Genomic DNA, 26,195 nt, shown 5'->3' with positions numbered 1-26,195 from the left:
ATCAGGGTAAACAGGCAGAAAATTAAAATTGATTTTTTTTTTTCCTCCCAGAGAGATAATTTTGAAGATGTATTTACAGGGCTTGCTAAAACAAGGTGCTGAATCAACATCCTTCATAAAAGAACTGCTCTGAAATGAATAAGCTATAATTGCACTTTTTGATTCTGAGATGGTAGGCACTTTGTGAGAACAAAGTTATTTACTAATACTCATTAACAAAGCTTTCAGATGGCCTGGCAAGCAGAGAAGCATATCATGCTCAAGCTACAAAAGGAGATAAAATCTGCAAGGAAGCTTGAAATAGAACTGCTTACTGTGGCTCATTTTCTTCCTCTGGTTCTGTAGGTGCATTTGCCAGCAATTTCCCGTGGCTGATTATGTGGTCTGCAGGCACATTTGTAATATAGCTATTGTTCAATTGTTCAGAATTTAATGAAAGGTATTCATTTGGGGTGACTGAAACCCTGACTTCTTACCAGTATTTCCCAAATATACTCATGGTAACCAGATTATTGGATCCAGTGTATTTCCCCTACACTGCCCTTGGGAATGTCAGACCAGCTCCCAAAATGAATCAATATCTTGGGAAGGAACAACTCTCTAAATTACTAAGGATTTTGAGTTATTTGAGCTCTAATTCATGACACTGAATGTTTGAATTTTTAGTGAAAGCAGAAGACTTTAAGGGTACTTTTTGCCTCAGGGTTTATTATTAGCAGGTGCTCTGCTGATATGTCTTATATGCTTGACATAAATCAATTAAGGTTACGATAAGGGAGAGCCTGTGAGTGAAATACTGTATGTGTCTCCCTCCCATCAGCTGTTTGAGTCTGACCAGGAAACTGAACTGTCAGCTAACAGGAAAAAGTCTTAGAGTCTGAAAGAAGCAATGGCAGTCAGGTTTGGATAGATTTCCGTGTAAAATCACTGACTGTCAGAAGTCAGGTCTCTATAGGAAATCACTATCAAAACTCAGGTCTCCATAGGGATAAAGGCTGAAATTTGCCTCCTCAGCCTCCTTGGGTAAGTTGTCCTCTCTCTTAAATCTGAACCCTCTGACTAATATCCTCAGTTTTTACCTATGTCTATGAAAGCTTTTAAAATCTTTCATTGTCACCTTTTTTTTTTTTTTTTTCTCCCAGATCCCTTTTCCTAGGTATTAGATGCTAGGTAAGGGATGTTGTTATTACTAAAGTGGAACATACTGCTTGGTTCTGAAAAAATGAAAAATGCTAAACAGGCAGCCTTTTCTATTACAAAAGCAGCAGGACTGTAGTACCCAGATCTCACTCATACATTAAGAGCAGAGGATCTTCCTCTAATGCATGCATTTTCTTTTGGTGGTGTTACCTGGAGAAGTTACCTGCTCTTAGGAAAGAAGAGGATTGCTAGGCAGGTTATATGTGCAAAATTCACCCCAGGAGAATAGGGGAAGTCTCTCAACCAGGTATTTGCCACAGGTCTCATTCTGTAGGGTGGCCTGCCTGAAATATAATGAAAAACCTGGGTCAAGACAGAAAAAGGGATTACTTCCTACCTTCTTTGCCCATGACAGAGAGTGAATGGCAGTGACTAAGCTGTCTTCAGGTCTGTGCTGCCTTTAAATCATCAGCATCTACCAGTTTCCACTGGTTCCTTTGACTCATTTCCCTCCTGTCTGGCATATCTGGCCTCTGTGCTAGCCAGCAGTGCTGAAAGAAACAACCTTCAGTGGCGTTCCAGCACTTGCAGTGGCTATGCTCTGCTCTCATGCTGGGAAGATGCTTCCTTGGACTCCATTGGCAAGCCCTAAACTTTCTTCTTACTGGAATTACTGGCTTACAGAACAGGCTCTCTGCATTGCTACTTTGCTTTGATAGCGTGTAAAAGGCACAGTTGTGCAAACTACCTTCTTTTAGGGTACATACAGGACTGGTATATTAATTGTAGCCTCCAGATGGCTCATTTCTCTCTCTAGCTCACCTCTGTCTGGCCCAGAAAGCAAATTGTATCCCAGTGTTTGCTCAAGTAGGCAGGAATTATAATAGATTCCATGGTTTCTTCTACCATGAAGAAGCTTTTTAAGTATTTCAGTTTCCTTCTTTTAGCCTGTGTTGCTGCCCAAAGGTCTAATAAAGCAGCAGTTTTAGTTTGTAGCATAAAATGTCCCTAATTAAGAGGGTAGCTTGCTGTGTTCTTCTTCGTTGCTGCTGTCTAAAGAAATTATCACGGCTGTCATCAGCCTTTTCCTCTTATCACGGCTCGTTCACAGCATGTGAAACTGAGAAGCATCGTATCCGTTAAAATTCAAGGAGTGCACTGCAGTTTCTCTCACTAAATGAAATCATACTGTGGCTTGTTTTCTTCTTGACATCTTTCTTCTTATGCAGCATCTTCAGTTGACACTTTGCCTAATGCTCCCTAATGTAATCCCTTAATGTACTGTCAAAAGTTAACATTTTTTATACTGATAACCTGGCATGGAATTCTGCAGGTCTTATTCTGGCAAAACTCTTGCTGAAGGTGACAGAGAGGCTGGTTACTTAAAGACTGAAATGGGACTGTGAGAATTTCAATCTTTTCCCATATGTGTGATTTAATTTCTGTTTCTGGCTGGGATGTTTAACTTTAGCATGGTACCTTTGGCCTTCTTTTCGATTAGTTTTCGAATGTTAAAGAGCAAGTTGATAAGTATTTGATGACGTTAATGTCAACTCCAGCATTCACTCCAGTGACCGAACTTTCAGCACTTTTCAGACATTGCCTTCTTGAGACCATCTCTGTGAAGAAATGTCTCCTCCTCTCTATTTTTCCTGTAATGTTCTCCTGATACCCTCTCTTCTCTTTCACTTAGAAATCTATGCTTAATACTCATATATACTTTGGAATCCAGAACTACACCAAAACATTTCCTTGGATCATACTGGCAATGGAAAATGTTACACTGTCACATTCCAATACATAGATAGAAAAATGTGAGCCAGGGCTGATATGGCTGCAAAACAGGGGATGCAAGAGTGGGAAGAGGTGTTCATGTGGATGGAGCAGGGGACAGCATCTTCTATATGCATGCAGGTATGTAGATAAGGATAGTTTCAGTAGAGAAACTATCTCTTCTTGTTCCCTACCTGCCCCAAAGCTCTGCTGAGCTTCAAGCCTGCCAGCCTTTCACTCTGGCTTGTCGTGTCTTCCAGCCTCAGGCCCCTCATCCTTAGTCCAAGTCTCCAGCTCATGCCTGTGTAGGGAGGGCATGTAGCTTTTCCCTGTCATCCGTGCCCCTTGCCTCACTCACAAAGTTCACAGGCTCTTCATATTTCTCCCACAACTCTTTTCCTATCCTAGAGGCACCTTTTTTTCCTGGCCCCCCATGTCCCATCCTCCTGAACCTCTGTGTTCCATGCCATTTAAGATGCTTGTTCTTGCTGCCTCTCAGTCCTTAAGAGCTTCCCCAGAGCTCTTTGCTTCTGCTGTATTCTCTTCCTACTCTCTGTCTTCCTCACTACAGCCCAGTGTTTGCTGTCTGAGAGACAGGGGGCTCTTTGTTCTCCCCTGGAGTTTCAGGTTCTTCAGTGCAAAGGTCTCAGCATACTTTCTTTTTCCTCTTTATTGTACTTGAAGGCAGGAAAGTAGGGCAGGTCCAGGGTGAACCAGGCACATACTAGTTTTTGTGTGCTGTAAAGGGGGATAGCTCCAGGCAAGGTCAGAGAAAGACTAAGCCAAGAAATATATAAGCATGGGTTGTGTTTTTTGGTTGTTTTTTTTTTAGCAAAAGTAGCCTTTTCTATTTTTCTTGGCAAACAAAGTGTCCAGTGTTCAACAAATGTCTTGTGAACCAACTTCAGGCCCAGAGCTGCTTTTGAACTGTTTGCTGTGGTTCTTCATGTGCTCATTTCTTTTTGTTACCAGTCACATGGTAACATTTCTGATTCTTGGATGAATGATGTTTTCAAACAAAAAGAGGGATTTGGACACATTACTTTTGGTTCAGAACTTTTCATGAATGCAGACATATGAAAATGTTTTACATCAGTGTTTCCAGGATACTTGCTTTTGAAAGGAAGCTTACATGAATGGAAGTTTGTGAAAAATAGTAATACTGAGACAGTACAATTTTACAGAAGCAAGGGCTCATGGTTAATTTCTCAGAGTAGCAAACTATGATTCAGAGCAGTGCAGAGCAGAAGCGTGAGCTGGGCACAAACTGAGTGTGTGCCCATATTTAAGGGATGTGATTGCACAGAAATGTGCCTGAAGACCTTGAAGCAGGACTACAGTCAGGAGGAGTGGGGGGCTTACCTGCTGTTACATGGTGTATTTTTATAAGACACTTGAGCATTTGGTTGCAGTTGTCTTTCTTCCCCTCCTCCAGTCCATAATATCTGCAGCACTCAGTGGACACTGAGAAGTTAATTCACCTCTCTCAGGTTGCAGAAAATGGATGCATTTTTTCACAGGGCAGTTTTCTGTCAGGCAATGAACTGTATCTGTTCACTGGGAGTTCAGCAAGTGCCTCAGTGTGAGGTAAGAAATGTGAGGGTGCACTCAGAGGCAAACAGGGGCCTTTGAAAACAGTCTAATGTTTGTCTTTTGAAATTATGTTCTTCTAATATTTGACCTACTCTGATGAAAACAACTGGGGCATATGCACTGCATAGTTGGTTAAAGAATATGAAGTATTCAGCCATTAACTCCTGTTCTGTTGATTTCTGGGTGGGAAAAAGGAATCATCATTTCATCTCACTCAGAAGGGAGCAGGCTATGTATGTCTCCATAACCAATGTGCTCAGAATGTGCTCATGTGCCCCAGGCAAGCCCAGATCTCTGCAGTCACAGATGTGAGACTTAATGGGGAAAGTGGCTTAGTTATGCTTATTCTCCCTTTTTTTTCTTAGGGACAGTCAGGGACTACTGCAGGCAGTAGTGAAAACAGAAGCAGCCATGGGGCTTCTCCAGCGATGACATCAAGGTTATAATGCATTGTGGTTTTGTCTGAGCTGCATTTTTTCTTTCTGTGGAAGGGAAGTGATACATTATAAAGCAAAACACATACATAATGAAAAAATACCAAAAGCACTGAAACAGCCCCATTCTCATCTAAAAGTTGGAGCAGGCAGCAAAGGATTATCACATGATATCTCTTTGGAAGATCAGCTAACAATTATGTGTCTTTCTGGAGGGGGACAGGCTTTTGCTGAACTCAAGTCACTGGACACCAAGCTGAAGTGCTATGATAAAATACGTGAGGCCAGACCAAGTTTAGCATTTGAACCCAGACCCAAGGCAGATGTTCCATGTGCTGGCTTTAAAATGCTGGTGATAAATTTATTTATAATGTCCCAGCTAATTTGTCTTTTAAAAATGAGTTATAGTCAGTGCCAAAATCTATGTTATTTTATTTCATTAAGTGAACTGAAACTTCACCTTGAACTCTTCTAGGGAGAGTTTTGTTTCAGTTTATCAGACCTGTGGTTTTCCAGTTGGTACGTAGCCTGCCAGCTTGTTTGCATAGATGAGAATACTCATCTAGGACTTCAGTTGTGACTGACTAGAAATCTGCATAAACATGTTTAAAGTCCTGCACCAAGTGTCTAGTGTTAAAACCAAAGGTGAGCATATACCTGTGGTGAGACCCAGGCTTGTTAATCTACCATCCTGAGCTTGTGAAATTCTTCCTGAATTTCACAGATTCAAATTAAATGGAAAGCGCATCCTCTACCAAACCAAGACCTTTCACTTGTCACTTTCTCAGTATTTAAGCTGCAAAAAACTAGTTGAAAAACAGATTGGTTTCAACTATACTTTTCAAGGCAGTGTTTCCAATACAACCACACTAGACTAGATGGGAGCAGAGTTCAGACCAAGAGAGATACACATTCTGCCACCTCCTGTGCGTCACAACCTGTCTGTCACTGACTGAGGAGGGACACTTTTCCCTCGCTTTAAGGAACTTGTAATGGTGTTTGAAAAAACCTTTCAAGCATCTACATATAAAGATACATAATCAGCATAATCAGTATCTAAGCTGCATCCTACTACACTCTTGTCCTACTAATATTGCTAAGATAGTTGATCTGGGTGAAAAATTATTATGGAAAATAATAGGGTAGTTTTGTATAGACATTTGAAAATATCCTAAAGGGAAGCTGCCATTTTTCTGAGAACACAAAGTGCTTCTAGAAATTTGTTTTTCCTATCTGATCTGTTCTTTGATGCGGTCTTTCCAATATGAAGCTTTCTAGAGTAAATTTCCTCACCATCAAAGTGATGAATATCTTCCATCTCCATTTCTCCAGGAAGCCAAGATCCCTGTGCTCAATAGGAACATGGTGCTTGACTGTGCCAAAATTCACAGAGACAAAGTGTGAGAATGTGGGCATCAAACGATGCCTTAGATCCAGGCAACAGTGAGGGGACACACAGCTGGCCTGCCTCGAGGCAGGAGCTGTGTATGGACAGTAGGATACTGGTACCTCATAGGGATGAGATAAAAGAGGAAATGAAAAAGGAAAAAAAAAAAGAAAAGTAGGTAAAATTAGTGAGGAAGGATGATCCTTAGAGCCTGAAAAATGAAGGGTCATTTAAAATTGATCTGCTGTTTTTGAATATTGAATTTTCTTGAGGTTTTCTTCAGGAATTGCTATTTGTGAGAGCCACCTTAGATGTAAATGGAGTGTTTTTTTGGGAGAACAGGTATCTTGAAGACCACCTGAGAGATCAGTGTGAACTAATGCATTTGGGAGAAGAAGCATTCAGTCAGCAAAAGCATCACAAACTGAAAGTGGTTATTTCCACTTACTCTTCTCTTCATTACCATGTCTCACCAAAAAAAAGTGTTCTTATTCCAAAGATAACAGTAATTCAGCATGTCCTTGTACAGTGGGGAGAGACCTACATGCTCAGAAAACCACACAAGGACTACTCTGCTGTAGCCCATGAAATAATTTCTGTCCCCAAACCAGTAAGTCTGCTCTACAAGGATCAGGTTCTTTGGTATCATGGAAAATATAAGTAAGAACATGAGGTAGTCAGTTCACCCCACTTGGTTATTACTAAGTGAGAGAATAACTCAGCTGTTACCAAACTCTGCTTATTGCTGTTTCAAAAAATACTATTATTTGCTTCAGCTGACAACTGTGCATTTCATGTGGTTTTCTGCTTATTATCTTGACAAGAGAACAGAAGAGAGGAAAAATGCTAGAATGTAGGCAAAGTTGTCCCAACTTTGGTAGCAGCTGACCCATAGGGCACATGGAATCTGTTCTCATAGACCTCTTGTTTGTGTGAGGTGCCCTGGTGTCTAATAATACAGCTGAGTTCATGTGTAGCCTCTTACATTGGATCACTGGATTGTATTTCACTCATCTGGACAGCTGCCTTTTTTCACATAAGTTGTAGGAATATAATACCTTTGGGACCTCTACCTGATGTGACTGAAATTATTCAATGGGTTGTACAACTGCTGGAAGGAATTGTGACAGCACAGGCAAAACTAAACACAAAAAAATTAATTCATAATTTCCTCCTTTGCTTCTATTGATTAGAGAGCCTTGTTTTTTGGTGTTTGGTGGTGGTTTTTGTTGTTGTTTTGTGTTTGTTTTTGAGATTTTTTTAATCGTTCACCTGCTTTTGGCTTTAACAGTCCAGTTGTGTCAGTCCTGGATCCAGGTGCAAATGAGTAGACAGACAGCACAATCCTGATTGTGCCAAGATGAAAAGCTGAGCAAGTGACAAGGCTCCGGACTTTTAGTCAGAGCGTTTACAATGGTGTTTTTATTTTGTTAATGACTCGCTGTACTGATTCACCGATGCTTTAGTGAAAGCTGCCTTGTTCAGTCTCATTGTTCAAGCAGAGTAAATTATTCCCAGTAGAAAAGCTTGGTATTCAGTTAAAAAAGTTAGCTAAAACTAACAACGAAATAAAACTTGTTACTTTAAAGAACATACAGATAACAACTTTAATTTTAAGCAATGGCAAAACTTTTTTTTATCCACCTTTTTTTCTCTTGATTTTTTATTGGGAAAAGAATCTTATTCTGTCCTGACACAAAAGCCATGAAGTATCCAGAAATATAGGTGACTCCTTAAGCCTTTGATACTTGAATGTAATCAGGCCTTTAACTAAACTAGACCTTTAAATAGGTGAACATAGGGGCTGAAGGTGACTTGGTGGCTTTGAGTGATGGACTTTCATGGGGTGCATATCAAAACTTTGCTTCTGCTGCTTTTGGTAAAATGTTCATTCTGGTAATGAATGGCTTGAATCACCCTAGAAGTTCCCTATTCAGCAACTGTCCACTGGCTCTGAGTTGCCTCAGTAGGAAAAAAAAAAAAACACCAAAAAAAAAAGAAAACCAAAACAAAACTTAGCAACACGTCAGATTTGCTTCCCACCTGGAAACATTTAGAGTATGTAAGGGGATCAGCATCCACGCTCCTGTTTATAAAAAACAGGTTGTTCTAAATGACTTGCTAAACTGTTGACGGTTTCATACAATGCCCTGGATTTTCCTGCCCCTTTCCAGAGCGGCTGTTTGTCCTGGGAGCGAGGGAGGGCTGCAAGGTCGCTTTGTTTCCACGGCGGGGAGTGCGGGGACCCGGCTGCCGCTTTGCTGACTGGTGGGTGGTGCTCCGGGCTGCTGGGCGCTGCCTGGGGGAAGCGGTCGGGCATCCGCAGACGGGAGACCATCCCGGCACGGGGCCAGCTGTTTATTTTCAAAGCCTTTGCACCTCAGGTTCCTTGTAAGGCCGATGCCTGGGGATTTCTGCTAAAACTGAGCCGTGTACGTTCCCTGGTTTGCCTGTAATTTGCAGTTTATGAAAACCAGATGGATGACTGAGCGCTTTGCGAGTTAGGTAGGAATGGGATCTTCTGACATAGGAGCAGCTTTTACAGAAAACATTGAGTTAAGAAGATTCAGGCTCGAGCTAGATTGCTTCTTCCCTCCCCCCCACTTTTGTCTATTTTTACTGCATCATTGGTATGTGTCCAAGGAAAGTCGGCCATATCATTCGGAAATACAAGGGGATAAACTTTTGACTGTCGGATCTCTTCAGGCTGAGGGACTGCAGAGTACATGAACTGGGAGAGAGAGAATTAAAAGGAAAGATTTCTTTAGATGAACTTTTTTGGTTGTCTGCTCCGCTGAGAGCAGTGTAAAATAACGAAGAAACTGCAGCAGTCCTTTCCCACTGTCTTTCTAAATAATGTAAGTTACCCTTTCACACTCATCTCTAAATGTTCGTGTGCTGTTTCTGCTTTCGAGTATTTTTGTGAGAGCAGTGGTTTTATAGCCAGCGAGCTCTTGCCAGGAGCTCTGCTGTGTGAGTGAGTGAATTGTTTTGTCTTTCTTTTTCTTTCTTAAGTCAGGGTGGTAGCGGGGAAGCCGAGCAGTTTGACACCGCCTTTCTTTGACAGTCGTGTTAGCTCGGCTTTAGATGGCTGTCGAAACCTTTAAGCCTTTTCAGTGTTTGTGCAGAAATTTGTTTGTAGCTGGCAAAAGACAATAGCAAATGTTTTGATTGAACTGTGCATGTCAGGCTTGCCGTAAGAGCAGGCGTTTCAAAGGGGACTGTGTGATGCTATGTAAAGAAGACAGGATGTGACAAGGGAAAACAAATGTTTCCTGCTCTTTAATATTTAAAAGAAATAATTGAAACAGAGCCAAGGAGTTTGCCTAGGAAAGAAATAGTGATGTTTATTCAAAGCTAAATAATGACTCTGTAAATCTGAGAGGACAATGCCAAGGTCTAATTCGGAGAGACAGTTTACTTTTCACAGTGGTTCGTTTTTTGAAGCTGGGAGTTGGCATTAATGTTGCCATATTCTGTGGTGCTTTTGTGAAGTGTAACTTGAGCCATTACCTGATTCATAGCTCTCCATAGGTTATTGAGGTAGGTTGATTACTCTCCTTTTAGTTCATTTTGCTATTTTCAAAATGCAGTAAGGGCAGACTGTCAGGCAGATTGATAGGTTTAAGTAAAAACAAGGGGTATAATTATAGATAATATACCAGGTATTATACTAAGAATAAAGCAAGAAATAGACCAATAAAGTGATCCTGAACTGACACATTTATCAGGCCAAAGCAATGACATAGATGTTCATTTACAGGGAGACAAATGAGAAAATTTTTGTGAAAGCACAATGGCTAAATAAATATTTCTTAGGTAAGGATGTAGCTTAAGAAAAGTTGCTTTCTGTTCCAGCCTTGGATTTTTTGTTTTTGTGGGCAAGGAATTTATTATCTAGATAATAGTCTATGGCCAACTATTATGATCTAATAATCAGAAGGTTTTTTTCCTCAAAATTCCACATTGCTGCTTGTGTGAAAACAAATGACATTGATGAGCAATACTAAAGAGAGCTTCTCGACAATGTGAATATTTTTAATAAACTTGGAAATATAAACTGTAGGGCTTGAAACCATATTAAAAGGTTTGTTTTATTAAAATCTGTATAAACTTGTTTTATTTGCAAGTTAGTCCCATAATTTTCTGGATGATATCTAAAGCATGGTTATAGAGAGAAGGTACTGGAAAGCTGCTGTGCCTGGTCTTTGGACTGCATCATCCTGCTCACTAACACAGGCAGCAGAAAGAGGAGGTTGTTCCCTGTTTCCAGAGAGTTTGGGGGAGGAATCAGTCTGTTAGCTGCTGACAAAATGAAATAAAGCTTCTGTGCTTTGGCCCTCATCCAGAACTGCTTAGCATAAACCAAAGGTTTCCTCCAACATCTCAGCAAAGCATTTGACAAACTTGAGTGGTGAAGACACTCCCATGTCTGATCTGGACCTGCAGTGCCCACAATTTGGTTATAAAGAACAGGTTTGTGTTTTCTTTGTGGAGGGTTCATTTCAGTTCTTGAGATTCATCCTTTTTCATGAGAAATGACTTTGATAGACCTTTAATAATTAGATCTTTCTTCGGGGATAAGGCTAAACAGAACTTTGGTTCAAGGAGCATGTGTAACACTGCTTGAGGGCCAGAAGGAAACTTTAATTGGATTTTATGACAGAAACAATTCTAGATTTGATTATAGGGTTTCTGGGAAGAGGGAAGGCTTAAAATCATGCAAAAAATCATTTCAGTCAAGATATTTCAGGGAAATATCTTTTGATTTCTTTATGTAATTTGTAAAGAGAGACAGTGAATGCATCCTTCTAGACGCAGAATAAAAATTAGAAGTATGTATACATTTAAGGCTTTGGAGGAGTGGTTGGGGTATGTGTGTCTTAAAAGTTCCTCTTTTTCATGGCATTGATATTTGATGAAATCTTGTGTTTTAGGCTAGATTTGAGACAAGCAGTGTCCATGATCTGGTGGCACATGCAAGTGCTATCTAAATTCTGCTATGCCCAGCAGCATGTACAATGTTTGGAACATTAGACCTTACCTGGACAAAGATGGTAATTCTGCTGGGGGATTTCCCCAGCCCATTATACTATTCTTTCTCTGACAGTCCTGGTTTTAGCTTAAAGCTCATGTTGTTTACTGGAAAATCCCAGATAATTGGTGCTTGAAGCCATCACGAAAGCATGCTGGGCCTGTCTTTGCCTGATAATGGAATTTCATTAATTCATAACAAAACTAGAATTTGGACAGCTTATGCAAACGCAGCAGTGCTCCTGATTCCTTTGAGTAAAACAGAGGAATTAAATTAACTGGAAAGGTACTGGATGTTCTAATCCAGAGAACAAAGTGCTGTACATTACTATACTGAAGCTGAAATTTAATCATCTGCATAAAGTATTAAAAATACACAGTTTTGCAGAAACATGTAATACTGTGTCTAGACACATGAACTATTTTTATAAAAACAAAGGCACAATGTATAGTAGGTTAGTATAAATCCTTGAGTCACATGTAAAAGCATTTGATTTGATCTGCTGGCATATTGTCTCATCAGAATTAAATGTGTCTGAGGATACAAGTGTAGCTAGTTTGTACTATTTTCTTATACACAGCAGCAAGCATATATTACTGTAAATAATAAGTTCAGTTTATAAAGAGTGTTCCTTAATACAATGGCATTATATAAGGGAATAACACTTTAGATTTAATTAGTTGTTTTACAGACAATGCGGTATTCTATATTATAAAATGCCGCTGATTCCAAAGCCCTAAAAATTTTCTCCTGGAATTCTGCCTATCCATATTTTGCAGGGTAAGACATATGAACTTGCCTTTTTCAGTTATTGAAGAAATCCAGTGACTGCCAGATTGCAATCCATTGTTGCAAATGCTACACTTGGCTGACACCTTCAACCAAATTTATAATTATCAATAATTATATGCTATTTCCGGAGACTGCAGGTTCTTCTTATGTTTTCTGTAATGTTTCCTGATTAAAAAAACAAAGGTGGGGAGAGCTAACCATGTGAAATGCGTGGCATGAGCTGTAAAAAAACTAGACTGGAAACAAACATTAATATTTGTTGAAAGAAATCAATATAGGAAAGAAAATAATTACTATTTAGAGGGTTTTAAAATACTGAAGGGAAAAGAACAGGTCTTAGCAGTCACATAAGTGCACTTCACCTCTCTGTATCTCAATTTTTGATAAGTTACTTTTCAAGACATGCTCCTTCTGTGGGAGTTGGACTTGCTTTTCTATTTGTTATGTGACATGAATGGATTGTAGGCAGTCCCTTGGTGTGCTGTAAGGTTTGTATTAACATGTCTGTAAAGGAAAGAGATGCTTGGTTGCAAACACTTAACAAATGAAATTTGGAAGAATACCTGTTTTGTGCACTAGATCTTTTTTCTTCCTTTTTGTTTTTGATCAACTGAAATAAAGAATGCCTTCCACTGAACAAAGCTCAGGCTGACCTTTGCAGAAATGAAAATGGTACTTCATGTCAAAATTTCTGAATGGTTTTACTTCTATCAAGACCATGTTTTATTTCTATGGTTTAAATAAATAAATATTCATTGTATAAATTGTAACATTAAAGGCATTTGCCTTTGTTTTCTAACACAGAATGTCTAAACATTTTCTTTCCATAATCTGTAGACATATTGCATGTCGCTCCTTCTAATAATTGGGGTGCCTGGTTATATTTGGATTGGGCATAAATTATTTTGAAAGGTGATTTTAGCTGGAAGTCAGTAATTTAGCTTGATCAGAAATATCAGTTTGTAACTGGAATACCATACAGTGAAACAAATGACCTAACATATCACTAATGTTCTGTGTGGGGACAGCCAAGGATCTAGTCAGCTGAGAAGTCTGCTGGCAACCAGGCAGCCTTCCTACTTGCTAGCTGGACTTTAGGGCAAAAACTCAGAGGCAAATCCCATTCAAAAGGAAGAATTGAAATTGGAAATGCAAATGGCATATAGTTCTTGAGGCACTGAACAGGTAGACATAGCAGGTAGGTGTTGGCTGGCTCTATCCATATGGCCACTATCTAGTTGCAGTAGGGTTAAAGGAGGCACAGCTAAATTAAGAAGAGACTAATCATAGACACGTGAAAAATGTTAGCAGCTTGTATTCTAGCACTTCTTACATTACATGGTGACCCTGGTAACACAAGCATCAAAAGAAACTCGTGCTGAAATGGCTGTGATGGTTTATTGCTAAGTATTAAATGTAGGTGGTAATAACATAAGAATATGCCCTGCCACTAGGAGAAGAGAAATTACTTAAAAATTTACTGTAATCACATATATACTTAATATTCCCCTGGAAGAACTGCAAACAACTCTGCTTTTTATGGTCAGTGCTTTTGCTCATGTGTAAAAGTATTGTTCATTCTGTCTCACTTTAAAAACATCTGAATATTATCAGTTTTGGATGCATTGTAGGAGTGGTTAATTACATGGATGGTGATTTTCAGTCCTTATGCCAAGGAGGATGCTCTTTGTGAAAGAGACCTAAAGATTGAAGTAGATGCAATTACTTTTGATCAGATTTTAAGTGCTTGAGATGACTGTTCAGCAATTTGCTTGCTCCTAATCCAGTATGGATTTATTTGTCTAAGTGTTATTAGTCTACCTAAACATGTGTATGATCAGTTTATTTATGGGTGACTTTCTGTTCTTTTGTCATGGAATGCTATTTGTTTTGTGCTGCCATGAGCTTCTGTTCTTGATTTTTTTTCCTTATAGTTCTGGAAACAAAGAGTGACAATCCCACTTCTCTTTCTTTCTTTCTTTCTTTCTTTCTTTCTTTCTTTCTTTCTTTCTTTCTTTCTTTCTTTCTTTCTTTCTTTCTTTCTTTCTTTCTCTCTTTCTTTCTTTCTCTCTTTCTCTCTTTCTCTCTTTCTCTCTTTCTCTCTTTCTCTCTTTCTCTCTTTCTCTCTTTCTCTCTTTCTCTCTCTCTCTCTCTCTTTCTCTCTCTCTCTTTCTCTCTCTCTTTCTTTCTCTCTCTTTTTCTTTCTTTCTCTCTCTCTTTCTCTCTCTCTCTCTCTCTTTCTTTCTCTCTCTCTCTCTCTTTCTTTCTTTCTTTCTTCTCTCTCTCTCTTTCTTTCTTTCTTTCTTTCTTTCTTTCTTTCTTTCTTTCTTTCTTTCTTTCTTTCTTTCTTTTTCTTTCTATGGGTTTTGAATGCTAGTTTTGAGGATACTCCTTCAGCAAAGGTGTAATTTGGAAATTTGTCATGCCTGGAGTGATGGCTTAAAAAAATCTTTAGTCCCTGTGAGGATCTATACTGTGCCTGCCTCCTCCTACATCAAAGTTCAGCAGAACCTGGTTATTTGTAAGCTTGAAGGTGTGTGGTATCTACCAGTGTGTTTTATGATGTGCTCAGGAGTTGATTTAGCAAGGGAAGAGCAGTGTCCATATTATTTTGAACTACAGAACTCTGAATAGTATGAAAACAGGAAAGTGCAAAATGCTCTTGCGCCTTTTGCAGAACAAAAGCCCTTTGGAGTAGTGATGGAATCTTGAGAAAATACACTTGAAACAATTACTTACAGTACAACAACAGATTGCACTCAAAAGATTGTGCTGAACTTGGAAATGTTCTTGAAAAGATCCCAACGATTACAGGTTTTGTATGCCTCTGAATGCATTAATCCCTGTAGTGGTCCATGAAGAGACAGTATGTGTCCCATATTTAGCCCCAGCCATATTTGGCCCATGATCTGTACTATTAGAGAACTCGCATATTTTGTGAGAAATAGGACTTCCAGAAGAACAGGTGTCAGTTTCAATGATGTCTTTGGGGCCCCCTGGTTCTTCTGTGAACAGCTGTAAGTTGCAAATACTGTAAATCCCTCTACTTAAAAATTCCTCAGGAACTAAAATGACCCCCAGGAATGAAAATGCAGGACTGAGGAACAAGCCATTTACTGCATATATTAATTAATTAAGAGGAAAAGCTGCCATGTTTCTCTGCATTAGCACAGTTTGTTGATTTGGTTTTGCTTTTTCTGTTCCTTTTCCAGTAAGGAAACAGTCTTCATGAAATTCCTGTCTACAACTTTCTCTCCTGTAATCCCTCTGTTGGTGGAAGTGTTAATGTAAACCTTCAGGGATTAACTCCCACAAGATAAGCCTCTGCAGGTGCTGGTTTGTTTTGTTTCTAGGTTTTTTTGGGGGGTTTTGTTTTTTAGTTTTTTGGGGTTTTTTGTTTGTTTGGTTTGCTTTTTGGCTTTTTTTTTAAAATTTTTATCTTGAAAGCAGATTTAATTTGATATCTAGAACTCAAGTAATTGCACTGTGCTGAAGTTAGGAAACCGAGGGCCAACATGTCAGGTAGAGCCACAGATTATTTCATAGCATCTGAGGGTGGCTTTTTCTCCTGAGTGTTACTCTGACACAATACTGCAATATGGGTTAATATGTGGTCTTTCCAAAGTGCTTTTAAGTTTTACTGGACCCTCTTCAAGGAACTGGTTCTTCTGTTATTACATAATTCTTAGTCTGCTCTGAGTAGTTTTGGGAGCAGCAGGTCTCTGTGCATCTCAGCTCAGAAAACATAAGAAAGATAAAATTAAGTGTTGCACCATGAAGCTTTCATTCTCTTTATCAAATTAACAGTGAGAACTTTTTGTCTTGCATCTAAACCAAGAAATAAATAAATAAATTTTTATTATTAAATGGAAATAAATTTTAATTGTAAAAAATAAATTTTGATTGTAAAATACAGACATGTTCTGAGATACGTAGTTCCTAATTAAAGACAAAAAATTTTTCATTAATTTACAAAAGTAATCCTTTACTTATAATCTCTCAGTGGAGATAAATGCAACCCTATATTACACAGAAAAGGAAGACATTAAGTATTGGAGGATTGTTCTATAAGAATTGCACTATATGTTCTGTGTAGGCAGAGAATCCCCTCATCCCTTAGCTTCCTCATTCTAACTAGATTTTACTATTCCATCCTATAAAACTTAGTAAAAACCAGACTAGATTAGAGCATGCAAAGCCATTTGTATATTAAGGTGAATTTGCAAAAAAAAAAAAAAAAAAAAAAAAAGAGTAAAAGAGTAGTTCCATTTCCTCTGTTGTTCCTCTGTTTGTACAGTTTAAAAATTTTGTTTTTCATCAGAAGCTGACATATTACACAGTCTTGAATACGGTTAATTGTAAAAGCAGGAAGATTTCTTCCCATATTTAACTGTGTAACTTTTGGGAAGGGTTTTTATCTGTGCTCCTGAATGGTGCCTTTATCCTCTGAACAGCCTGCTCTGACGATATGCACCATCTGAAGGGACCTCTGATGATGAAGGTGGGCAACTTTTAAACGAGAAGAGCCAGGACAGTGATCAAGGCATCATTTCCCCAAGCTCTATGACATTGCTTTAATATTAATTGCATTAATAATACAGAATACCTATGCAGAGAAACCAGAAAAAGGAAATATCATGCTCTCTCTTTTTTTTTTTTTTTTTCTTAAGGATGAAGTAAATTTGAAAAGGTAAGAGGAAGAAGGAAAAGAAGTGCTAGGTTATTATTGTATTCACTATAAAAGGTTCTCTGCTTGGGGTGATGCTTAGTCATTCACCATTGTTGGGAGTCTTGTTTGTATGACTTGAAATAGGTGTACCTGCTAAAGGTACTCTTTGGCCCCAAGTGGCATTCGTCATGCAGCAGTGGTGTAATAAGGCAGATGTCTGAGGGATTCATTTCACCTGACATCCCTAAATGGACCAGCTTTGCAAAGTGATAGAAGCAGCCCTGTAAAGCTATTCATGGATATTAACTGTGCCAAAAGGGAGTGGCTAATGACGGCTCCTGTGATGTCTGCTCTGAGTAATTTGAAGGTTTGTCTGGGTAAAATCAAAAGTAAATCTGCCCTAGCCTTATAATTTGGATGGTTGCTGGCAGTAGATGCCTACAGAAGAACACAAGAATGGATCAGAGGTATCATGGTACTCTTCAGAATGATCTTTATTCAGTGATTTGTGCTTCCAGTTCTGCTCTTGGTAGAGGTGGTGTCTTTAATAAATTTATTCACCAGGAATTCGTCCCACTCCCCTGGAATGTCTGTAAAACTGTAGCACCCTGGACAATGGGTTTCACAGCTCACAGGGTGAAGAATTATCCAGCACATTACTGGTATCCGCAAAAGAGGCTTCTCCTCTGTGGCCGGTGAAAAGGAATAGTAAGAAGCAATAGATACAAATAGTGAAAAAACAATACATTGTGAATAAAATTTAACTCAAGTGGACTTCACCTGCCAAAAACCTAATGACTAGTGTTTCATCAATCTTCCAAAAGCATTTAAGTTATTTGAAATGCGTCGCTCACTGTGGAATCTGAGTTAGAGAAGTTAAGTACCTGAGATAGGGCTGTCTTCATGTCCTGGTTGTAGCTGGTTTTCCACTAGAATTTCTCCTTGTGGATTTTTTTCTCCTTGTGGAGAAATCCTGCTTGTAACATCACTGCTTATGTCTGGTTATTTTGCATTCATCTCTCATGGGTTTTATCATTTAGAACATATAATCTGTTTCAGTAACAACATGGTGCATCTTGTCGCAGTCATCACAAGGACTATTTCTAAAGTCTCCGGTTCTTATATCCACTCGGAGTTTGCAAAGGAAAGAGTATGCTAAGATCTGCTCCTATTCCTGACTGTAAGAGTTTCATGCTATGTAAGCCACTGTCTTGCACCTCTTTCTTTACAAAGATAGTCCTAATGTAAATTGATGGCTGGCTATGCAAACTTATTTTGTAGTGTAGAAAGTACTTAGTGTCACAGATACAGTTACATAGCAACAGTCTAAATTTGTTTGGCCTTAAGATATGGGCTACCTATGTTTGCAAGGGAACTTGTGTGCTGTGTAGCAGGTGCCTATCACAGCAGGATTCTGGTACTTGAAAGAGATCTCCAGGTGCTGTGACAATCCAAGTGATAATGTGGCTGATTTAAGACAGTATTGTTCTTATCTCTCCTGATGCCAGATTTTTTTTTCCAAGTGCCTTTTTTTTTGTTTAAAGAGACAGATGCATTCACATGGTGGTTATATTATAGTTTCCGATACTGTCTCCTAATTTGCTTTTCATGTACACAAAAATATACTGGTTTTCCTGTAACATAAATTGGATGGGTTTTCATGTAGAAATGAATGTCCTGTATATCTCAGTTCAGCTTGGGAGAGTCTTAAAATTGTGCACATGAGTGGTTCTGCTTTATTCCTCTTTCATTAGCTGTTGCTTCCTAAGCTGTCATGCCAGTTGAAAAGACTGACATTCATGCAAGAATGTATGTACAAGGTCCCCTGAGAATGTCATTTTTGCAGAAATCTAACCTACATCAGAGCTGAGCATTTGCTTATGAGCAGCCTGGCAATGCCCCATAAGGGCCTTTGGGCATCTGGCCTGAACCTGCAAGAGATGGCTAAGAGGAAGCTTAGGAGAGTTGTTTTTGGAGATGAAGGGTAAAGGTAGACAGCTTTGTGTCATGTATAAAACCTTGTACCTCAGGGAGAAGGCTTGAGGAAAACCTAGGCTGAGCCAGAGTGGCTGCTTGGTAGGACTGTCTGGGGATCCTGCCCACACAGGGGTTTGATGGACTTTGCAGGCAGGTAACGCACATTACTGTGGCTGTGGTAAAACTCTGCTGTGGATGCACATTCCGGGAGTTGATGCATTTGTGCAGGCAAGGCACAAGGTGCAGGGAGCACTTAATCCCTGCTGTAGAAAGGTTTCAGCTATTTCCAATAACAACAGTTCTTTAAATAGGAGTGCTGGCATGCAATCAGCAAATGAGCGTCCTTGCTGAGGACTGGAAGGACATGTTTGCTGGGTGAAGTTCAGGCATTGGGTGTTTCCAGGTTTTGAACTGCTAGAACTGACTGCTGGAAAGTCAAACAGAGTGTCCCTGTGAGTGTGGAGGTGGAGGACACGGTGTCACAGCTGGCATGCTGGAGCTCTGAGCACTCTGAGCTCCCACTGAGAGCTGTAGATGGCTTTTTGCTGTGGTTGTTTGGTCTGTTCAGCTCCTGTGCCCACAACCATTGTTAAAACCCACAGAGCTCCTTTTGCCAAGGTTGTCCTGACATTGTTTCTCACTACTGCTGGTGCTGCCAGACTACCTGCTGCACTTAGCTATGTGTTTACCTACTTGCTGTGAAAGTTCAGCATTGCACTTTTGCCAACACAAAGAGCCTGCCTGGGTAAACTTCTGCCTGCCATTTAACGCTTGAGCAAGGTTTTCTCTGAACCCAAGTTCGATGTACATGTTTAGACTCATTGCTGTGTTTTTGGAAGGTATTTTGGTTGAGAAAAAGACTTGGCAGATATAGAAGTTAACATCGCTGCTGGGCTGTGGACAAGAAAATGAGGTGGGTACTGTTCAACAGCTAAGGTAAATATGGAGGTGCAGTAACCAGTATTTTGTGTTTAAACAATATAAATGTTACAGAGGATGTGAGCTCTATTTCAGGCTGCTCACATGCTGGAAAGGGGCTCTTTTTTCTCCCTCCTTCTTTGTCCTTATCCCAGTATGTGTTTTTGTGCTAAGAAGATGATAATTCCTCCCGTTCTGCCTCAATTTTTGCTTTTTTTAATACTTAGATTCTATCTCCTGTTTCTTGCTGTGAGACACCTAAGGTGGTTTGGGTTTCTTTACCTCCTAGGTTGTGTTTCATGTGTTATATTTCACGGGAAGTGGGAGTTTTGAAGGCTGCAAGAAAAACATTCTAGAGGGTTGGCACTCTCTTAAGTTAATTTTGTGAAGAAGTTACGTGGCTCATAATGATTGCTGAGTGCAGCCTTCTCCCTTGCTGATTTGAACTTCATACTAGCTCACCAAAATTCTACTGAGTTAAATGGAAACAACAGAGTGACTTTTTGGTGGTCATCAGAGAATATGTGACTAAACTTCAGCACCTGAAGTGTGTTACCTCCCCTAAAGCAAGAGCTGCAGTGGACATGCAGCATGGGGCAGATCCAGTCTCAGGGGGGAGTGGAGGGGATGGTCTCTACAATTGTCACCACACAGCTCAGTACTAAAAGCATTGAGCATTTTCTGCTTGCATTTATTTTTTTTCCTGTTGCTCAGCAACTCTGAAGAAAATGCCTAGAGCATTTTTCAGCATATCTTATATCTAACAGTACGTAGAAAAGACCAGGGATCTCTTTCCAAATAGATTCCTGATCAGCCTCCTTCTTTTTGCTCTATTGCCTGTTTTCCTGCTCCTGCAAGAGTTAACAGTAATTAGTGTGGAGTCTTCATGGAGCACTTTTATTTCAAGTAACATTTCCCAGCAGATGTTTATGGAAGCAGCAGTGTTTTGATGTGTAGTTTTAATTATTTGTCAGTTCAGCTTGGTTTTATTTGAGCCTGTGCACCTATAAAGGCTGAACAGAGACCTGTCAGTGTTCACAAAATAGGTAGACCTTGAGAGTCAAAAATATGCAACTGTAAGGGTGATGGTAACAGTACTGGTAATCAGGGTAGGGTTTTTTTCAGTAGAAATGCTCTTACTGCTTTGGATGGCAAATATACAATTTAAAATTCTTTTATTTATGACTGCATAACATCTAGTTCCTGAAATAATTACTTTGACATACTTTACTGCAGATTTTTTAGGAGCTCACCTGAGAATATAACATTTTATTAAACATGGAAAGGGCCCTAAATTACAATTCTAATGCTGTAATTTAACCTGATACTTTTATCCTGTTCTGTCCCTTGGTGTGTCCTTTCCATTCATTTCCTACCCCTTCTCTTCAAAATCTCATTTTTGAGAATTTGGGGTATTTGGTTGAGGATTGATGGATGCCCATTCGTGCATTGTCATCTCATGTGCAGTAAATTTAGTGTGTTCCAGTTGTTTTGGAATTTATTGTGCAAGGCCCTGACTCAAAAGAGGTCCTAAAAACCTCAGTCAAATAACCTCTCAGTTGGTGGTGACTGTGTGATCACACAAGCTCTAACCTGCCAGACTTGTCCCTTGGTGTGTGCAGTGCAGCTACCAGTAGGTCCCCTGTCCATCCAAAGACAGGACGGCTGGAATATGGGGTCTCTGGGGTAGAAGCAGGACTGTTCACCTCCAAAGCGGGGTGGAGAAGGGCTACTGCAGAGGCACAAGTTGTGGGGATGAGGAGAGAGAATAAACATGGGTATTAGGTGCCAACCATAACCTTCCCTCCACAAACTGGAGTGTAAAGCATCAGTATGTTGATGTCTTAAGAGGTCCACCCATATTTCAGGGGCTCACCCTTTTGTGAGCTTTGATTACAGGGTGGGGAAAGGACGAAGAAAAAAGAATAAATCATTAAACATGTAATGCTATTAAGCAAGGCTTCAGTTTGTAGCAGTGGCTTCTGTTCCTGTTATTCCTGTGCCTTCAGCAGCTGAAAACTATTTTTTAAAAATCTAATTCATGACATCTGCATCTGACAGTGATAGTGAAGGTCAGCCCATTGCTGTGCAGAAGGAATGCCAGAATACAGAGATTGTTTCTGGTGACTGCAGTGCCACCTCAATGGCAATAGGGGGGAAAAAAGAGTAACGTGGAGGGGAGAAAAGCAGATTGTGTCTGGTGCTGCCTGACTTGCAACTTCAATGGTGCAGAGAGGCAGGAAGTGCAGTCCTGCCAGAAATGCTCAGGCTGGCTGAGCAGGGAGGCCAGGCTGTCCCAGCCGTGCTGCAGTTGTGCTGCAAAAGCCACAACCTTGGCAAGACAAACCAGGCATAAGCAGAAGGTAGAAGGAAATAGAAGAAGGTGGCAAAGTCATGGGAGGATGGGTGCTGGGCTGCTGGGAAAGTTTCCATTATATCCCAGGCAAACCTTTCAAGTTGTTTGCCTCCCAGGCTGTGACAAATCCCTTGTGCTGGATCACAAGCTTTGGGAAAAAGCATCTGCTCTGCTGGATCATAAGATGAGGGAGTGACCATGGCTCACGGCAGTGGCTGGTGGGGAGGAACCAGGACCTAGCAGAGCTCCTTGTGGGGAAGACATGCCCTCTGGCTACAAACCCACAGTGGGAGGAAGCTGTTGAGTTCTCAGAGGGTGTGAGCTACAGCCTGGACTACTGGAGGATGTGGAGTGAGGGCTGGAAGTTGCACTTGCTCTCTGGGAGCTTCTGAGTCTGCATGGGTTCACAACTGCAGCGGTGAAAGGTAAAGGCCACCGGCTCATAAGGAAGACTTAGGCCCTTTGATTCCTGGTTGTGGGCATGGCTCCACAGTGATAAAGCTTGGCTGGTTCACCCCACTTGCTCTCCTGGCACCATGGTCAAATTAAGGATGTATGGAGTTGTGTGATGGCTGTAACAGCCCATCCTATCCCATATTTGTGTTCCTAAACTAATCCTCATTTCCAGCATGCTGGCTTTGGGTAATTGATTGCTCGTCTCTCACATCTCCTACTTTTCAGTCAGCCTTAATTGCCAGGACTGTATTAGCTGGTTGAACTAACTATTTTTTTTTTTTTCTGCTGACCTTAAAATCTCTCTTGTACAGCAGGTACTCTCCATCCAGTCAGTTTAGGCTTCATGCAGACCATTAATCTTAACTTGGAGTGTTTGGATGACATATTTATTATTATCAGTATCTACCTATGACCTGTAAGTTAACTGTGAGGTTTTTTGATGGCTTACTAATCATGTCCTCCCTAAGAATATGAATTCAGGTTGTGTTTGTAACAGGGGAAACAATAAGTTCTTCAAAACCCAGGACATTTTCAGGGGATGACAAGAGAAGCTAGATCACTCTTCTATGGCACCACGAAAGATGGCATGCATGTAATATGTATTTTCCTCTCCAGAACTTTCTTTAGTAGTCAGCAGTGACACAGATAAGTCAACAGCAACAATGAAATTCAGCAATTTTCTGAGGAAAAGTAGCCTATTCTTTTTAAAATAAAAACAGAAAAACAACAACAAAACAAAACGCGTAATGACAACCCCCACCCCCATCTCCCAGCACAAAAGACATACACATACAATAAACCTATTTGAATGAGTCTGGTTGTAACTGCTATGGGGGTAAAGTACAAGATTGAATCAATTTCCTCCTCACTAAGGAGAAGAAACCCACATATCAACACGTAACAAGAAAAATCTCAGGGAAATGCTATGCCTTTTGTCTCAATCTCCTTGCCACAGCAGCACGTTTTTGTTCTGTTGAAGAAGCAGGATAATTTGTGGAGTATCAGCTCATTGTCAGAGTTAATTTTAAGAGAACAGCACTTAGAAGGAATCTCTCGTTTGGAGGTGTATTTCCCTATCAAGTGGCTGCAGCTGTGGCTCCAGCAGTCTCCTTTGGCCATGAGGTATGTTATGGGATCAGTTCTGAGGGGTATGAAGTCTTTACTACTGACCATAAGTGGAAACAGTAATTTGAGTGATACTGGTTATTCTGTTTTAGTGTATGTAAATGCAGTGTTAGAAATGAGCAAAGCAACTAAATTGCGTCTGCATGCCTCCTTCAGTTCTGAGGGTGCCACTCCTGAACTTTATCACTTGATTTTTGTTATAGGTGTCTTGTTCCACTGGCAGAAATAAAAGGCCTCGGATTTTCTTTTTGTGGGAGTGAAATATTTTGCTTGTTCTTTGCAGTAGGGATTCCCCAGACAGTTTAAAAAAGAAAACCAAAAAGCTCCGCGAACAAAAGATGAAAAACCTGTCTCCAAAAACATGCCTGAAATCTCTGGCCTCCTTTTAAACTGTGAATCTTGCTGTACAGATGCCTGCTGCTCTTGAATGTTTGAATTAAAATGAAACGTACCTCTTTGATTGAGTTCAGCACATGTTAAGGGAGTTAGAGGGGCAGTATTTTGGCACAGGCACCCCAAACCCTGATACATGCACACACGCTGCCTGATGTTTCATTTCAGGTTATAAACTGGATTACAACATGCCTTCACCCTGTGGGCGTATTGTCTAGGGAAACAAGGCTGGATCTGCCTGATGCATAAAATGATCTGGCTAAATGATCACCAAGTGGAAAGTAAAGGATGTGTGCAGAATTTGTATTTTCAACAGGAATTTAGATTACATTTCAGTCACACTAAATTATTGTTAATACTACTTAACTCATCAATTCAAGAATGGAATAAATAGTGTTATCTGGAAACGGTGCTTAAAGAGCTTGGGACAACATTTTAAACTTCTAAAATAGCTGTAACTGTCCTAATTAAGTCAGGGTGGCAAAGAAAGTATTTAAGCCCCACGTGTTTTCTTATTGATGCAAATGGTGCTTTGTGTTCTTTTATTTGTGGGAAGCTTTGTTAGCCTCAGTTAGCTGAAATACTTGCATATGATTTGTTTTTGTTTTTTTTTTTTTTTCAAAAGAAAAGATACTCTGTATTTAGAGATGCAAATACTACCTTGTCTGCAAAACCCACCAGCTGTTATACTGGAAGACAAAGCTAATTCTATGTTGCTTTACTTCAGTGGTGTCTGTGTATTCAAAAGCAGCTTTTTACCGACCTTCTCTGCATAGCTGAAAAATGGCAGGCACCAATTTTTTTATTTTTTGGTAACAGCCTGGTAAAATCCGAGTTGATCTGTAAATTAAAAAAAAAAGGCAAGATTAACTATGATAATATACCTTTGCATTAATGTTTATAGAAAAGTTGAACAGTCTGTTAGCCTTGATTCTCAAATTCCTTGGTTATGAGTTTACTACTGCAGGTCAAATATATGGCTCTGTAGTAGAAGAAGCCGCTGCTGGTTTGTGTGTCAGTAGCACAGTTTTCTGGAGAGGCTCTTTGCTTCTGCTTTAAACATCTGGAGAGAGACAAAGAGCGTTTGTGGGGTCTTTTGTTGCTTTTTAAAGTTGGAGCAGGGAAGAATTACGTTCCAAGAAATACCCAGAACCCTGGAAAAATCCGAGTGGAATCATTAAGTGTTAAACTTTATCTTCTTTATAAACGAAAGTGCTTTCGTTTTATCTCTGGCACCTGTCCTGGTAATGGATGTTATGTAATATTTACTCTCTCCTTCGGAGTTAAATCCCTTTTCCGATTTGTGAGTAGTATTTGCATATGTATTTCTTAGCTGCATTGACATGCCAGATGCACAGTGGTAGCTGTCTCCGCCTGCTAATCCTGTAATAACATTCTGGTGACCAAATTCAATGGCCGTGCTCGGAGCCTCGGAACAGCTGATTGCTGAGTAGGGAGGGAAAAAAAAGAGCCCAGCGAATCTGGTTGCAGCTCTCTGCTGCATCCCCATCCCACAATCCCTTGCACCATTTGCTGCAGTCTTTCTACACAGGCTGAGTGAGAAAAAGATGTGCTAAATAAAGATTGATTGGTTTGAATCCTGAAGGGGTCTCCCACTTGTAAATGACCCAGGGAGAAAAAAAAAATCCATGACGACTTTACTGGGCCTCCTCTTATTCTTCCGTTTTTCTTTCCACCTGTCCTCTTCATGGAATGGAGCATCATTCCTTAGAGCACAGAATCTCTCGTGCATCTAATAATGGTTGTGCTGTGATAGGGATTCCTTAGCAGTTTTATGCGTGAGGCTTGAAATATTAACAGATGATGGTTTGTTCGTTTGGATTACTGCGGAACTGCAGCTCCGTCCCTGCAAGGATTTTATCCTCAGAACTGCACTGATTAAGCTATTTTTCTACAAAGATGGGTAGGTCTGAAATGCTCAAGTTTGCTCAGTGTTATTCCTGGTGGCTGCTGCTGGGTTGCTCCTGTTTTGGCCCCTGATTGTTATTACATTTCTGCATGCTATGAGAATGAAGAGGGTTGCTGTGTTTTGAACAAGGCACTAAGCTGATTGCAAGAGTGGGAGAGAAAGGAATGCAAATTTAGCTTATCAAGCCTTTTGCACAAGTGGACTGTGTGGCGGTTCT

At 40.1% G+C, this 26,195-nt stretch overlaps 1 protein-coding gene across 15 annotated transcripts in view; it reads left to right on the top strand.

The window, feature by feature from the left end:
• TRIM2 (tripartite motif containing 2) overlaps positions 1–26,195 on the top strand; it is a 109,324-nt gene that overhangs the window by 40,418 nt on the left and 42,711 nt on the right. The window contains exon 1 of one of the 15 annotated variants that reach the window (XM_038134607.1): positions 7,889–9,185. The exons of 9 other annotated variants lie outside the window; for them this stretch is intronic. The gene's annotated coding sequence lies outside the window, so the exon portion shown is untranslated. Of the gene's footprint in view, positions 1–7,888; positions 9,186–15,460; positions 15,485–17,385; positions 19,714–23,684; positions 25,973–26,195 lie in introns of those variants that run through there. 5 more of the 15 variants (XM_038134615.1, XM_038134612.1, XM_038134613.1 and 2 more) reach the window with 5 other exon arrangements.

Source organism: Motacilla alba, chromosome 4, assembly GCF_015832195.1.
Source record: "Motacilla alba alba isolate MOTALB_02 chromosome 4, Motacilla_alba_V1.0_pri, whole genome shotgun sequence".
Lineage (NCBI taxonomy): Eukaryota > Metazoa > Chordata > Aves > Passeriformes > Motacillidae > Motacilla > Motacilla alba.
Note: the sequence above shows the minus strand (reverse complement) of the source record. Positions and strands in the feature narration are given on the sequence as shown.